Source organism: Mirounga leonina, unplaced genomic scaffold, assembly GCF_011800145.1.
Source record: "Mirounga leonina isolate KUSES-001 unplaced genomic scaffold, KU_Mleo_1.0 Mir_418, whole genome shotgun sequence".
Taxonomy (NCBI): domain Eukaryota; kingdom Metazoa; phylum Chordata; class Mammalia; order Carnivora; family Phocidae; genus Mirounga; species Mirounga leonina.
In genome coordinates, this window is record NW_023270739.1 from 24063063 (window position 1) to 24076169 (window position 13107).

At 37.4% G+C, this 13107-nt stretch overlaps 1 protein-coding gene across 1 annotated transcript in view; it reads left to right on the forward strand.

Annotated features, from left to right (window-relative positions):
- Positions 1-13107, forward strand: part of EEA1 (early endosome antigen 1) — a 127923-nt gene that overhangs the window by 9264 nt on the left and 105552 nt on the right. The gene's annotated exons all lie outside the window — the stretch shown is intronic.

Here is a 13107-nt window from a genome sequence, read left to right on the forward strand (position 1 = left end):
GGAAAGGGTTTTGGACTTTATACTGTAGACAATAAGGAGCCATGGAAAGTTTTTAAATGATCGAATTTGTAATAAGGAAAACCCTCCAAAAATATTTTTCCTGGGTAATCTTTATAGAAAGTTAATTGGTAAATCACTCATCTTTCTAAAATATGTTGGTAATTAATCAGTGCCCATAGGAGATGTCCAAACTCTTTACCTTGGCACACAAGGCCCATAATGCTCTGGTTCTTTTATACGATTTCAGGCTCATCTCCACCTACCTCTGCACATGGCCTTGACCTTGCCATTCTCACTAATTGTGTTTTTCACAACTTACCCTCTTCTCTCATCCCTTCATAACTCTGTATAAGTGCTTTATTCTGCTCAGACTGTCCTACCATCACTTGTAGACAGTGCTCAGTTCAAGTGACACTGGGAGTTATTTGCTTACCTTTTTTTTCCCCCTTCTTCTCCCCAAACATCCCATACTAATTAGGAGAACAGGCTTTTGGTATTAGACCATCATTTAAGCCCTGGGCTCCTCCACTCATGAGGGTGAGATCTTATACAAAATTTCAAGCTCTCTGAGACCCAGTTGCTTCATCTGTAAATTGATGATATTATATATCCCAAAGTGTTGTGGAAGGATTAAATGAAATAATGTTCATGAAGTACTCACCACAGTATCCAGCATTCAATAAACATCTGTTACATAGTAGCTATTACAATTTAGATCTCTAGAAAATTTTTGTAATTTGTTTACCTGACTATTTCCCTACTAGACTTGAGATCCCTTAGGGTAGGGATTTTGTTTTCTTTTTTTTTAGTGTGTAGGATCTAACTTCGTGTTTGATGCTTGGTGGTTTTTCAATAATATATGTTGGTGGCTGTGTAGAGAGGATGGCTCCATTAGGGGAGAGACTGGCTAGAAAATAATAACTTTTTAGTTCTAAAATTGTTACACATTCGAATCATTTGGAATTCTTAAAAAAAAAAAAAAAAAAAGATTCCCAAGCCCCTCTATTGTATCAAAATTTCTGGATCTCTAGTTTTCAGTTCAGGAGATGATGAAAGCTTGAATTTAGACATTGGCTTTGGGGATAAAGAAAGAATGACTTTCAAGAAAATTAAGGTGTAAAATTGATAGGGCTTATTGACTTGTGAGTAGTTTGGGTAGCTGAGAGGATAGTGGAATGGACTAAGGTAAAGAATAGAGGAGGAAGAAGAGCAGATTTGGGGAGGAAGATGAATGTGAATTAGAGGTGTGGCCATCCCAGTGGAGATGTTCATAAGGCAGGTGGAAATACAGGTCCAGCACACAGGAGACAAGTGGAGGCAAGTATTAGATATGTACAAATACATATCTTGAAGAGAAGTCAAGTCAAGTAAGTACTGAGAAGTGTCCACTGAATGGAACAGTTGAGTCATACCTAGTTCAGTTTCAGGAGAGTCATAAGGACAAATTGGGAAGTAAGGAATTGGAATCAGGGAGCATAGACTACTTGCTGAGGAATATGGATTAGAGGAAGCAGAAACTAATTAAATATTAAATGCATGAATGAATCTGTCATCCTTGGACAATGTTCTAATAAATGATTTTTTATTTTCAAGGATTAGAAACTTCCTCAAATCAGTTTAAGTTGAAAGGGGGATTTATTGGAAAGCTTCAAAGTGATCCATGAAGAAGAATTGGCTATACAGTTAGGCCTCATGATAATGGTGTCAGGGATGGAGGCAGTTCTTCTTGTCTTTGTCTTTCATGGACCACTGGCATCTTGTCTCTCTGTCTTTGTGTCCATCCTCCTTGTTGCTGTTTTCTCAGTGTGTTCAAGACCCCAAATGGTCTTCTGACCACTCAATTCTATGTACTTTTCACCTTAGCTTTGTGTAATCAACTGGCCCAGTGTCTCAATTCCCAAATACAAGAGAAGACTTAAAATGTCCTCTGCATCTTTTTTCATTGGGTCATGCATAGGTCTCTGGCTGGCCAAAGGTGTTCATTGATGGTTTAGTCAACTGAAGTTGGAAGTGGAGTGTGGTCATATAATACTTAGGACTATTCCTTCTAGGAGTTGTGGTACCATGAAACACACAATTTACACATCATTCTTCTAGAATGAGCTTTACCATGGCTCTAAAATAGTGATAATAGTTATGATTAAATTCATTTGGTTCTAGGAATAAAGGATCCATCAGGTTAGCTCAAAAATAGCGTAGTAGTGGTTATAAAGATGCACTCAGCGATAAGAAAGATGGAATTTTACGGAAATTCAAAATCAAACATTTAGTATGGGGCTGAGCCTCTCATTTTTACTGGAAGGCTTTGAAGGCTCCAAGGTAGTGTTATTAGGGACTTTCATGACAGGGCTTTATAGATTTTCACTGTAGAGTTGAGCTGTTAAAGAACTCAGTGACTCTTTATCTGTGTCCCCTGTATCTATATACTTTTGTTTCCGCTCTCAGCTAATTTTCTTACCCTCTATTCTAGTTTTTTTCTTCATGGCTTCTGCATACTCAGAGTCTATGATCTTTTGAAACTTTGGTTGGGTTATAGCTTTGATTTGCTGGGGTGTTCCATGTACTCTTACTTTACCACATGACTACACTGTTATTCTTTTTAGTGCCAGTTTGTGTGGCTAATTAATCATTTCTCTTTATAGTTTGCAATTTAAAGGCCTAAGCGTGGAACCTAGCAGTAGTTCGTTCTTGGCTTTGGGCACTTCTTTTTTTTTTCTTTTTTGCCACTGGGCCATGTTATTATTGGCTGCTAGCTAGCTTGTGAATATCTGCTGTTTGATCCAGGTGATCACATCTTTGGTCAATTGGTCAGTAGACACAGGGTCATATAACCTGGCTGTCTTGGACTATGTTCTCAACATGGACTATGGTAGGATAGCTTACTTTAGGATAGAAGCATGACTATTACCTGCATTATGATTGATTGACAGATTAAATACAAGAACATGAATAATTTAGTTGCATTGACATCTGTTTAAGTGTTGCATAGACTAGAGCAGTAGTTGAAATTTAAAACCACCCTTTAGTCTCATTTCAGTCTTTAATATCAGACTCTGGCTAAGTTTTACATAAGTATGCTAATATAAAAGTTTTTAGAGTCTCAGTGATACTTTATTTGGACTTTAATATTTGGAAAATGTTTTAAGAATTTTTGTCTTTATACAGTGCTATGCCAAAATACATTGTCATGTGGGGTAGATTAAGTGGTAAATCATATTGAGTTAGATATCTGATAAGGACATATGAATTTATTTTGTTCTGTGGGATGTTTATTTTTTGATATAACCTCATATCTCTGCAGCTTTTAAATATTTTAAGGAATAATATAGTTTTAAAATAAAAATATTTGAAAATAATAAAATAATATGTTTCTGGTTATGAAAATAAACCATCTACATCACAGAAATTTGAGTAGTTCAGAAAAGGAAAATTGAGAAGAAGCACAGGCTGTATGGTTAACATTAAGAACACAAGCTTTGAAGTCAGATTGAATCCCAGCTTTGTGTGTTACATTTGTAATCTTAGCTAACAATTTATTTAGCTTCTTTAACCGTATTTCCCCCTCCTTGGCTACATGGGAGCAATCCCTTTGATTTATTCAAAGGATTGTCATAAGCATTAAATGACATAATGTAGACAAAGTGCTTGGCTTCATGCCTGTCATAGAGGTTATATGTTAGCTATTATTGTTAATAGAAAGATAGACTATTTCATTTAGCCAGACTACCAATTGACATTTCTTTAACTAGTATAAAACTCAAGTTTCTTATGTTCATGATTTTGAAAATGCAAATGATCCAGAAGAAGTTGGTATTGAGCTTTAAAATAAGATTCATGCCTCAGGGTTATTTTGATTTTATTAAGTTTTTGAGTATAAAGTCACCAGAGCAAGTAGAGAAATCACTGAATTTGGAAACAAGAGACTTGAGTTCATGTTCTTAGGCAAATCATTGAGTTTTTCTTGGCTTCACTTTCCTTCTCTGTCCACTGAGCACACCACCTAGGTGATTTCTAAGGTGCTCTTAGGGTAAAGCTCTTATTTGAAAACCAAGAAAGTACCAAGATTTTGAGTCTGCAGATCATTTGCCACCCTAAAGTAGCATTTTAAATGTGTTATATAACAAGTCCAAATAACTTTTACCCTGTTTTCTAGCATCTTTGCTGAGAAAAAACTGTCTTAGGAAGTAAGGATTCAGTGATAAATTTGAGAACTCATGTAAGATGACTGTCACAGCGCCTGCCATCCATGTAGTAGGTTCCAGAAGATAGTTCTCCTCCTTCTCTACTGAGATATCCCCCCCCCCTCCCGTGTATAGCCCTTTATGAGTATCTCAAATGCAAGTAAGGTACATTTGTTGCAGTGGATGCTTTGATGTGGCACTTAGATCTTCCTTCAGGACAGAGACACATTGTCCTAGCTGCCTAGAGTCATGGAGCTGATGGCTCATAGCTGTGTCCTTCTCTGGGAGTTGCCCTAATAGAAAGAAGCTTCCTCACCCAAGATTATATCCCTTTCCAGAAGCAGCCTCATTACTGGCTGATGTGGGGAATACAAAGAAATCATCCTCTTGCCTTGATTCGGGACTTCTGTGAAGGGCCATCTAGCTTCAGGACTCTTGGTAGGATTAGCTGAGGTTGCTGTTGCAACTGTGCTACTGATCAGTACTGTTTATCTTCTCCCTCTGCCCAGTCATGCTTCCCCTGTGCCCACACAGGTGTTCTTGAGAGCACTCCCCAGTAAACCTGCTTGTAGATTTCAGAGTGTCAGAGTTTATTTCCTTGGGAACTCAAATGACAAATCATCTGGTATTTGGATAGCCTGACGGATTCATAAAAGATGATTATATTCAGGATGGATTTTAATTTTATGAACTTTGTGTTCCACTTCTTTGAAACTGATACTCTACATATCTCTTATAACAGGAATCCATAGCCAGTAGATTAGAATTTCTGTTAGATTCTTAAGTACTGTGTAAGACCATTTGCTGGGATTATGAGCATGGCCCATTGATGCTCTGTTCAGGAAGTTTTATTATCAGCACCATTCACAGTTCTCTCAAGAGATTTTAAGACTTAAAAAATGAAAAGTGGCTTCTTCCCAAAAGTAGAGTATGAACTCTTATTTTGGTATATTTTTGTGTCTGGCTATCCATAGTTGTTGAAACAAAACACATGATACTCGGGGTGCCTGGGTGGCTCAGTTGGTTAAGTGTCTGCCTTCTGCTCAGGTCATGATCCCAGGATCCTGGGATGTAGGCCCACATCAGGCTCCCTGCTCAGTGGGGAGTCTGCTTCTCCCTCTCCCTCTACCCCTCCCCCCTGCTCTCGTGCTTTCTCTCTCTCAAATAAATAAATAAAATCTTAAAAAAATAATACTCTAAATTTGCTTCAAATATGTAGCTCAATTTTAATTATATGTTAGATATTTAATTATATGTTAGTTTTTTTTAAAGATTTATTTATTTATTTGTCAGAGAGAGGGGGAGAGTGAGAGCGAGCATGCACATACAAGCAGGGGGAGCTGCAGGCAGAAGGAGAAGCAGGCTCCCTGCTGAGCAAGGAGCCTGATGCAGGACTCAGTCCCAGGACCCTGGGATCATGACCTGAGCCAAAGGCAGACGCTTAACCAACTAAGCTACCCAGGCGTCCCTATGTTAGATATTTTTAAAATATGTTAAATATTAAAAAAACTTTTACTCTTTTGCTTAATATTGACTTAATTGTGTGATGTCTACAAACCCAATTTAGTTACTAATAACTTATCTATAATTAGTTTTAATAATCTCAATTTCTTATTGACTTGGCTGCCTTTTTCTTTTTTTTTTTTTGGTTTCTTTTGAGAGGTAAATTACTTTCATGTAACCGTTAATAACTGATAAAAGTTTTAGAGTTTTGAACATGTCCATAAGAAAGCAAAGTATATATAGAAATTGGAAATATAGTTGACTATTTCTATGGACATGCTTTTAAGGTAGCCAGTTTAGGACCCAAATGAATCATAGAATAAGAATTTTAGAGTTAGAAGGATCCATGATCATGATCCATCATCCGTCCCTATAATTTATCATTGAAGAAATTGAGATTAGAGAAATTGTCTTGATGGGTACCAGACAGATGACCAAGAAATATTTTGGTTAGTAGAGAGAATATTGAATTGGGACCTGGGAAACCTAAGTTTTAATTGCAACTTTACCATTAGATAGCAGAGTGATGTCAGGTAAGCCAGTTATACTTTCTAGAGCTTAGTTTCATTGTCTATGAAGTGATACAATTGGAACATAATTTTTGAGATGCTCTCCAACTTTTAAAGTTTGATTCAAGTCTTAATGTTATGAGTGACTGTTATTTATAGTATATTATCAAATGCTAGGCACTGGTTTAAACATTTTAAATGTATTATTTCATCTAATCCTTACAACAGTTCTGTGAGGCTGACATTGTTAGTTCCACTTTACAAATGGGAATTTGGGCTTAGAGAAGTTAATAAATCTGCAAGACTTCTAAGTGGTAAACTGGAAGTTGAATGCAAGTCTGTGTGACTCCAACTTCTATACTCTGAATCACTCTTCCTAGATTTAGGTGGACTTTTGTGTTTGGAACACTTGACAGACCCTACTGAAAACAAGAGCCAGTTGCATTCGGTAAGAATATGCTTCTGACCCCTTCTTTGGCATTGTGTAGTATTGTGTGTCAGTGGGTTAGCAGGAAGGACTTACGATGCAGAAGTATGTTTTGTGTTAGCACTTGAGAAATTTTGGAGAGTGTTGGAATTAGATGCAACAGGAGGCATAGCCTCTTAGAAGCCACTTGGGAAAACGACTTGAATAGGGATTGCACTCAATTTAGTATCAATAATTTAACAACATGGGTGACTGTATTTGCTTGCTCATTAAAGTTGTAGGATGGCTCTAGTTTAGATGGAATTGCTCACATTTCAGAAAATAGGAATTGTTCTCAGCTGAAAGCTAATATAAATAAGTTAGAGTTAACTGTGATATATCGGCAAATTTATCTATCTATCTATCTATCTATCTATCTATCTATCTATCTATCTGTCTGTCTGTCTGTCTGTCTATCTATCTATCTATCTATCTATCTATCTATCTATCTATCTATCTATCTATCTATCTATTTATTTATTTTAAGTAACCCTACCCAGTGTGGGGCTTGAACTCAGGACTCGGAGATCAAGAGTTGCACACTCTACCTGTTGTGCCAGCCAGGTGCCCAAGAAGCGTACTATTATTGTATATAGTTGTATGATGGATAGAGAAGCATCTGTGGTGTTATTTGGTACTATAAGTTTTCTAAGTCATATTATTGCAAAAATCTGAGTAAGCCTTCTACTTCAGGATTTAATATGGATCAGGATATATTCAATTTTTTTATATGTATATATTTTAATTTATTCAGCAGAGAGAGAGAACGCGAGAGAGGGGGGAGTGGGAGAGGGAGAAGCAGGCTTCCCGCAGAGCAGGGAGCCCAATGCTGGGCTGGATCCCAGGACCCTGGGACCATGACCTGAGCCGAAGGCAGACGCTTAACAACTGAGCCACCCCGGCGCCCCAGGATATATTCAGTTTTAAGAGGGCAGAGAAATAAGAACGAATTCTGAGGACAAAAAAAAGTAATTAGCAAAAATGAATTATGAGACAAGTTTAAAGGTGGTAGAATTGTTATGAAGATTAGAATGAAGAGTATTAGTGACCATTTTCAAAGTTGAAGATTTAGAGCAAGCAGGCAGGACTTAAGAGTCAAATTTTATATGAAGTTTGAGACTGACAGTCAGGAGTTAGAATTAGGAGTACAGAAGGTATAAAATGAAAAGTAGAAGGTCCCTTCTCCAGTAATCATTGCTGATAGTTTCTTTGTGTTTTTCCACAATTTTCTGATGCATATATCCATTAATATTATAAAAATACGATCATTCTTCATATGAGTTTGAATTTTTTTCACGTAGTATAGTTTGGAGATCTTTAAGTACCACCACTTTCAGAACTTCTTTTTTTTTTTGATAGAGTGAGTGCCTGCGAGCATGCAGGTGGGGTGGGGGGGGGGGTAGAGGCTCAGAAGGAGAGGGAGAGAGAGAATCTTAAGCAGGCTTCATGCCCAGTGTGGAGCCCTATGTGGTGCTCGATCTCAACGACTCTGAGATCATGACCTGAGCCAAAATCAAGAGTTGGACACTTAAATGACTGAGCCACCCAGGTGCCCCAGAACTACTTCTTTTATTATTTGTTTATTTTTAAGAGCTATATTATATTCTATGGATTATCAAAATTTAACTATTCCCCTGTTGAAGGACATTTAGTTTTGTTTCCAGTTTTGCTATTATAAACAATACTGCAGTGAACATGCTTGTACATATATAGGTGGTACCACTGAGTAATTTCCTGAGCACAAAGTCAGAGAGTATGTACATTTTTTGCATTTAATTATACTCTCACTAACCGTGTATGAGAGGGTTGGTTTTCCAGTATTCTTTCCACCAATGCCTATTGTTATTGAATAAAAACATCTTGATTTTACTCAAATACCCTGAAAACTAGATTGGCAGTTGTCATTTAGTCTTCCAGTTTCTTGTTTAACTTAAACAGTTAAAAAAGAAAAGATGGAAAACAGAATGATGTAATGGAGTAGTTACATTAATCCTTTTTTTTTAATGTGTTAAAACTATGGTGTGTCCCATTAAATTCAGGTGGACACTTTTATTGTGTCCTTACTAGGAATTGTGGTGAATACCTCATTCTGTTTAGGGTTCCCAGCCTCAAAAAGGTTCCTTTTCTTTTTTGTGGAGAAGATACCACATTGCATCTACTATATCTAATTGTATCTATTGCATAATAAACCATCCCCAAACTTTGGCTTTGACTTAAAACAACCACCATTTTGTTTGCTGTAGATTTTGTGGATCAGCAGTTTGGGCTAGGCTTGGCTGAGTGGTTCTTCTGGTGGACTCTCTTGAAGTTACTCATATAGCTGGGGTTATTTGTCAGTTTGATTGGAATGGACAGTCTAAGGTACTTAGATTGCTGATTATATTCGTTGGGCCACATAAGTCTAAGGCTAGCCTGGGCTTATATTGTAGCAGAAGAGTCTCCATCAATAACAGAGCAAATCCCATTGTGCAAGCACTTTTCAAGTCTCTGCTTGTATCTCATTTGCTACTCTACCATTAGCCATGTCAAGTCTCATGGCCAGTCCAGAGCCCACGTGGGAGAGGATTACACAGAAAATTACAAGAGCATTAAAACATAGGGGAGATTCATTGAGGGTCATTACTGAAACAATTTAACACAGACATCACTTTCTTCTTCCTTATATTACGATTAAGTGTTGCAAGAGTATAAATAAGAGACCTGATATAATTTAAAGGACAGAAAGATTTCTTATTTGAAGGGGGAGATTCAGGAAAGGTTTTATGTCTTTTAAGTTGAGAAGACTGATTTTATCAACAGTTGCAAAATGGTGATTTTCTAAATCTTTCATTCCTTCTGCATACATTAACTGACATTTTTCTGTGAAGAACTTTCAACATCAAGTGGGCTGTTTGGTTGCCATGAATTTCAGCGCATACTGGAAGGGCAAAGTAAATGCTTAAATCTTTTTCTTTAATTGCTAATTTTTAGAATAAGAGTTGGTACATACTCTAGCAGTGATGAATGAGCTTTGCTTGTCTTTTGACTTTTTCTGTCCTTGAAGAAAGAGAACTCGTGGATTTTTTTTTTTTAAAGATTTTATTTATTTATTTGAGAGAGAGAATGAGATAGAGAGAGCATGAGAGGGGGGAGGGTCAGAGGGAGATGCAGACTCCCCGTCGAGCAGGGAGCCCGATGCGGGACTCGATCCCGGGACTCCAGGATCATGACCTGAGCCGAAGGCAGTTGCTTAACCAACTGAGCCACCCAGGCACCCCGAACTCGTGGATTTTTAAATATATTTTATGAACTCACAGATTTATATATGTTTAGTAGGTTTCAATCAATTGAAGTCAGTGGGATTTTTTGATGTGTAAATTGCCCCAGCTTTAGCTAATGGAAGTGCCTTCAAAGTGACTTGTCATTTTGACAGGACCTGATTAGTGTTTGCTAGCTTCTTTGCTTTTGGCACAACAGTATGTCCCAGGTTCATCTTGTAATATTTCTCCTTCAGGCTGAAATCAGCCATTTCTCCAAAAAGCCCTGGTTCCTTTCAGTGGGGAATGCGATTTAGAAAGAATTGTTTGGGCACTAAAGGTGCTCATTGCTTCTGGGTTGTCACTGCTTTTAAGCTTTTAAGTGATAAGAACTAGGGAGTATTTCTATCCCTTTATATATGGCAAAACAAAACATGAGTTCAAATTTAAGAGTATAAAATGGTTTTTGGGCGCCTGGGTGGCTCAGTTGGTTAAGCAACTGCCTTCGGCTCAGGTCATGATCCTGGAGTCCCTGGATCGAGTCCCACATTGGGCTCCCTGCTTGGCAGGGAGTCTGCTTCTCCCTCTGACCCTCCCCCCTTTCATGTGTTCTCTCTCATTCTCTCTCTCTCAAATAAATAAATAAAATCTTAAAAAAAAAAGTATAAAATGGTTTTTACTATGAGTTTGTATCTTTTTTGTCTTATACTAAATATCTTGGTTCCTAACATTAACATAGGTTTTTTTCCTGAAAATATATATAAATAGCTTTAACGTAATAGTACTAATATTACCATTTATAAGACTACTGAATGAATTTTACTGTTTTTTTTAAAAGCAGTTATTTTTGTCCTTATGCTATATTTCACTAAGTCTATGTACTTTTTAAAAAATACTTTATTTATTTCAGAGAAAGAGAGAGAGAGAGAGGGCATGAGCAGGGAGAGGGGCAGACTCCCCACTGAGCAGGGAGCCCGATGCGGGGCTCGATCCCAGGACTCTGGGATCATGACCTGAGCTGAAGGCAGACGCTTAACCGACTGAGCCACCCAGGCACCCCCTATGTAGTTCTTAAATCACTTGAAATAATTATTTTCTAGGTGGTTGGTTTAACACCAACTTGAGATTCAGTTAGGTTTTTAAAAAAGTTTTTAAATTTTGAAAATAGTGGTGACATAAAATTTGCCATTTTAAAAGCAAAAAAAAAAAAATTATGTGATTTGAAGAGAAACCAGAGTATAAAATTTTCCATTTTAAAATGTACAGTTCAGGGCGCCTGGGTGGCTCAGTTGGTTAAGCCACTGCCTTTGGCTCAGGTCATGATCCTGGAGTCCCGGGATCGAGTCCCATATCGGGCTCCCTGCTCAGCAGGGGGTCTGCTTCTCCCTCTGCCCTCTTCTCTCTCGTGCTGTCTCTCATTCTCTCTCTCTCAAATAAATAAATAAAATCTTTAAAAATAAATAAATAAAATGTACAGTTCAGTGGCATTACATACATTCATATTTTTGTGCATCCATCAGAACTGTCTCTAGGTTTCATCATCCCACACTGAAACTGTACCATTCAACAATAACTTCTTATTTCCTGTACCTTCTAGCCTCTGGTAACTACTATTCTACTTCTGTCTGTATGAATTTGGTTATTATAGGTACCTCATATAAATGAAGCCATACATACTAGTCCATTTGTGTCTGGCTTATTTCACTTAGCATAAAACCTGTCTTCCTAGGTTTATCCGTATTGTACGTAGCATGTATTGGAATTTCCTTCCTTTTAAATGTTGGTAATACTCCATTGTATGTGTATACCACATTTTGTTTATCTATTTACCCATCAGTGAACATTGGGGTGTTTCCATCTTTTAGCTATTGTGAATAATGCTGCTATGAACATTGGTGTACAAATTTCTATTCCGGTTCAGTTAGATTTTAACTGAGGTTTTAAATAAAAGGATTATTATTAACTAAGGTAGAGAACATAGGAGGAAAAGAAAACTTTTCCTCTGGGATGGTAAAGGGTTGAAATAAATGAAGGGTTTGATTTTGGATATGATTCATTTGAGGTGTTTAGGGAAAGCAATTAGAAAGCACTTGGAAATGTGGGTATAGAAATATAGAGTGCTAAATTAGATCTCTCTTTTATAGTCTAGGTGAGAGATGATGGCACCTTGAACTAAAGTAATGGCAAAGGAGATGGAGAAAGGATAGATTCAGAATTTATGTAGATGATTGGATATGAAGGTTAAGGAAGAGAGAAGTTAAGAGTAATAAGGCTTTGGATTTAGGCAAGATGGGTGTGTGATGTTTCTGTTATTTGAGGTAGAGAATGCAGATGGGTGGTAGGTTTATGAAAAAAGATAATTTGGTTTTGAATAAACTAGCTTTGGGGTGCTTTCAAGGCATTCAGGTAGAGATATTTATGGGACAGGAAAATACGAATTTGAAGTTCAGCAGAGATCTGGATTAGATTTACAGGTTTTTTTTTGAGAGAGAGAGCATGAGCAGGGGTGGGGGGGCGGGGGGAGAGGGAGAGAGAGAATCTTAAGCAGGCTCCATGCCTAACATGGAGCCCGATGTGGGCCTCAATCTCATGGCCCTGAGATCATGACCTGAACCGAAATCAAGAGTCAGATGCTCAACTGACTGAGCCACCCAGGCGCCCCTAGAGCTTTATTTTTTGTTAGCACTGGGGTAATTAAAATTAAGGGGAGTAGATGATACCACCTAGAGAGTATATGGTAAACTAAGAGGTTGAGCCTGAAAACTCCCTGTGAAGCCTTGGAATGCTTTCCATGAAATTAAAAAAATATTTTTAAGGATATAGTAATAGGAATAGTAGTGAGGGACCTAAGATATAATTTGGTTATCCAATTACAGCACAAGGATCAGATAATGTATTTAAAGCATCCTTGTCAAGGTGGTGTGCATGTTTGCAGCTGGCTTTTCAAACTTTGAATTTGTGAAAATCTTCCTAATTTGTTTTTATGGTAGACGGAGGGTGAAACAGAGTAACACAATCAATGCTGAAAGTTACATATTATAAGAAATTTTTCTAGAGGTCTCATAAATCCCCAAGATTTTGAGGTTGTCTGTCATTTAATTTCTAATACTAGTATCCTTTCCAGTTTCAGAACTAATTTGGTAAGTATGAAGTGTGTACAGTATCCTATAGCAATGTTTTCTTCAAATATTTTTGCAAAAGCAAACATTTAT